This window comes from Lissotriton vulgaris, chromosome 5 (assembly GCF_964263255.1).
Source record: "Lissotriton vulgaris chromosome 5, aLisVul1.2, whole genome shotgun sequence".
In the NCBI taxonomy this organism is placed as follows: Eukaryota; Metazoa; Chordata; class Amphibia; order Caudata; family Salamandridae; genus Lissotriton; species Lissotriton vulgaris.
The window spans coordinates 208,250,422-208,255,035 of record NC_141693.1 but is presented as its reverse complement, the minus strand read 5'-3'; positions in this window follow the sequence as shown (position 1 = coordinate 208,255,035).

The window sequence follows — 4,614 nt, the reverse complement described above, 5'->3', positions numbered from 1 at the left end:
CTATCAGTTATTCATATAAGCAAGATTAGTGATAGCTAGAAACTAGTGGCCAGATGTAGGTAGCCTAATACCGGTCGGTAACGGCCGAAAATCGGTATTTCCGGCTGTTACTGATCGGTATTTGGACATTGAGATGTAGCTCGCCCAAAATTTACAGATCTGGAAAAAATACCGAATCGGTAGATTACCGGCTCGGTAAATAATCCGAATCGGTAATATTTCCGAATCGGTAAAATTACCGAATCGGAAAATATACCGAGTCGGTAAATGTTCCCAATTGGTAAAATTACCGAATCGGAAAATATACAGTGTCGGTAAATGTTCCAAATCGGTAAAATTACCGAATCGGAAATGAAGAAATGGAAAAACCAACACCATTAAGATGTAGGTGAGCCATAAATTACCGAATTTCACCAAAATTCGGTATTTATGAATCGGTATTTAACATGGATTGTAAGCAGGTGGTAATCAGGTGCAGCCTATAAAAAAGGCCCCAAAATGCAACACTGGAACCAGAATGGCTGCTTTTTACGTCATAGCAAGACGGCTAAGGCTACAGGCAGCAGGTGAGAGGGAATGGAGAAGGGAGGAGCAGGTCTATAGGCAAAGGATTACACTCTTTCAATTGACAGAGCCAGAGATACTGCAAAGATACAGACTGCACCCCCAAACCATCATGGACCTGATCAGGGACCTGCACCCACTCCTGGACCACCCAAGACCAAGGGCCCACGCCATCCCACCCCATGTCCAGGTGCTCTGTAGCATACACCTCCTAGCATCTGGGAGCTACCAGAGTGTTGTTGCTGTGGTAGGTGGGATGTCCCAGAGCTGCCTGTCGTGTTTTTTCAGAAAGTTCCTGGATGCCATGATGCAAAGAATGGATCATTACATCCACTTCCCAGACACTGATGCGGACTTGCTCAGGACCAAGACTGACTTTTACCTCATGGCAAATTTCCCACACGTGATTGGCTGCAGTGATGGGACCCACATCCCCATTTGCCCTCCAGCTGCCACTGAGCACATATACAGGAACAGGAAGTCATCACACACAATTAATGTACAAGCAATCTGTGATGCCAAGTACATTATCACCAATATAGTGACCAGATACCCAGGAAGCACCCACAATTTATATATATTCCAAAACAGTTGGATCTATACCCGCCTGACAGCGGGTGAATTCGGGGAAGGATACCTGCTAGGTAAATAAATGGGTGACACTCCCTTGATAGATGAAGCAGATGTATGTCAATGTTTGCCTCTGAGTAATGTATCTTTTTTCTTCCACATTAGGGGATAGTGCATATGCACTCCGTTCCTTCGTCCTGACACCCTACCTCAACCCTACAACCCCCAGCCAGAGACGTTACAATGTGGCACATAAATCCACCCGGAACATCATTGAGCGCACCTTTGGGCTCCTGAAGAGCCGGCTCCGCTGCCTCCACAAAAGTGGGGGGGCACGGCAGTACTCACCTGTAACATGCTGTAAGATAATTGCAACCTGTGCAATGTTGCACAACCTCGCAACTAAGAGGGGCACAGAGGTGGATTTGGAGGACTATGAAGACCATGACGATGAGCAGGCACTACCAGCAGCCAACACAGTAGGAGTACCAACACCCACAGATGGAAGACAGAGACGGGCAGAAATCACACACAACTACTTCTGAGTAAGTATAGAGACAAAGCATGTGTTGTACTTCAATGCACATAGTTTATTTTGCACTACGTTGAAATGACATGAGCCACAAATGACACATACTAGTGTGCCTAGCACTACTGTGTGGACGGGGGTTACCTCACCCTCACATGTCCAACTGAATATGGCAGACTCACTGCTTGCGCCCATGAACAGCCCCGCGTGATGCCTGAGGTTGGCTCAGTTCCAAGTCTGCTGTGCCAGCCGCCGGCACTCTGGCGTCTGCTGCTCCTCCTTACTTCAGGGACAGGGGTGCTGCCCCTGCTACTAGTGGCATCTGTGTCCCCGACACCTTCTGCTCCTGTGGTGGCCGACTGGTTTGTCAGCAGCACTTCCATTGCTGTAGTGACTCTCCCTATCCCCCGTGTGAGATCAGTACAGCAGTGCACCAGCCCCTCCTGCATCGCAACTGAACGGCGACACATCAGTGAAGTCGCAGTTGCAAGTTGGCGCATGCCACTTGTCTGCTGGTGCGTTCGATGGCTCTCCCTGCGCCTTTGTGCACGGTCCTCACGTAGTTCCTCACACAGTGTCATCACACACTGAGACATGTCCCTGACTCCATCTGCCATGTCCCTCATGCTGTCTGCCATTGATGCTATTCCCTTGTTCATGTCAGTGAAATTTGTGTTAAAAAGGCGCATTTGTCTGTGTACTGCACTTATTCCTTTTGCCTGCAGGCGCTGCACCTTGACCATTGTGGTCTCAAGGCCTTGAAACACATCCTCATCATGGCCACTGACGCCTGACTCCCGGACCCTACGACGTCTTCTTCCTCCGGATCGCCTGAAAGGAGTGGATGTATGACCTGGTGCATTTCCTGCCATAGACTGTATTGACTCCTCACACTCCCCTTCCTCATCGGAGGATGTTTGTAGGATCCTTTGCAGGGGACCCTCATGCCTCACGGGCTTGCAGATGTCTGACACCTCTGTGTCTGCTGGTGTGTCTGGTTGTTGTGGCTCATCTTGTGGTGAGTCAAGGAGCACTGGAGATGCTTCAAGTAACATGGTGTTGTCTGCCTCTGGTGTGTCAGCTGCTTGTGTGCAGCGTGCTGTAGGTCTTGCACTGCTGGGCCCTGCATCCCTGCCTTCTTGCTCACTCCTATTCCTTTGGGGATGTGTCTTCTCCCTCACCTGCAGTGACTTGCGTGATGTCTCCCCTGTGGACAGATATGGACAGTGTCTTAGTGGTGCTTTCACCGTGTACATCACTATTGAATTATATTTTTATATCACTATTTCCTGCTCCTCCCATGTCTCTGATTGTATTGTGTGGCATGCCTGACGACATTTCATGTTGATGGCTCATATGGGTATTCTTATGACTACCACTCCCATAATGCATTGCAGGTGAATACTGAAGTCAGAACTGGATTTCCTCAATACATAGCCACATTGGGGGAGGAACACAGGCAGGGGGTGTGGCATGATGGACATGTCCCTTACCTTTCTTAGCTGCAGCTCGGGCTGAGCTGTCTGCATCACCAATCCCCACAATGCACTCTGGCTCCAGTGTGGACTCCACAAGCTCTTCCAGGTCCGTGAGAGCAGGTGCCCTGTTCTTCCCTCCACCTGTAGCATTGGCCTCCTTGCTTCTTGCTGCCAGTTTTTTCTTAGTGATGATCCTTATATCGTACCATCACTTCTTGAGATCGTCCACTTCCCTGCTGGTCACTCCTATGGCGTTTATTTTGGTCTGGATCCTCAGCCAGGTGTTCCTCTTGACAGCCTCTGGTACCTACAGGGACTGCTTTCCAAAGATTTTTGGGTAGTGCTTGACGACCTCCTCCACCAGCACCTGAAGTTCACCAGTGCTGAACTTCATCTTCCTCTTCCTCTCTGCACCTTCCCTCTGAGAGTCTTGGGGATCCATTTGTTTGTCCTGCAGGGCTCTGCTTCACAACAGCCTGTCTCTGTGTAACTGCTCTCCTGCGTGATCAAGTACACTGCACCTGCATGGGTGTGGCCACTTCCTGGTTGTGGGGTGGGGTCGATGCACAGGATTGGTCTATTGCTCTGTTGGTTGGCTGAGGGGCGGGGTGGAGGCACGTGATTGGTTGATACTTCAACTGCCTGATATTTTGTATCCCCGGCTCGGTATTTACCGAATCGGTAAATACCGATTCAGTAGATTCAATGCATTCCTATGGGCCTCCAGGCCCATAGGATTGCATGTGAATTACCGATTCGGTATTTGCCGTATCGGTAAATACCGATTCGGTAAATACTGAGTTGGGTTTTCGAAATTTACCGATTTGGTATTTTTTAACCGAATTATGAGCTACATCTCGTTTCCCTTTTATAAAATACTGATTCGGTAAAAATCGGTATTTTAGAGTCGGTAAAAATGAGTTACCTACATCTGGCCCTAGATGTGTGTGGGTGCCCACATTTGTTAAATGTCACCTAGAAACATTCACTCCACTGTACTGTGTTTTTATAGATTCATGAGCGCGTTGTAGGATACAGTAAAGAGTGTCCTATTGTGGGATAAATGGAGATCAGCTAGTATTGTAACTGAGGTACTGTATGTAATTCAATTGCTACTTATTAATTCATGGACTAGGGTACACCTGGGTTTGGAGGGGAATGTATTGGTAAAATCAGGGAAAGAAGGCAGTTTTTAATAAAATGGCATGCTGGCTCCGCGGATGTTTAATCTCTTTGCAGTGGACATGCATATTGCATCGGGCTGTGTAAATTCCTTTCCAGACAAGTTTGAGAAACTTTTTTCCACAGATAATGTGGTTGTTGTATGCCATACCCTAACTTGACTCCAAAGTTAATTAAAAAGCTAGGATAACATTGTATGAATTCCGGGAAAATTAATTAAACCAAAAATAAGGTTATGAAGATTTGGTTCTACCTGGCATCTGAAAGTTGGTGAAGTTGGTAGGTAGTGAG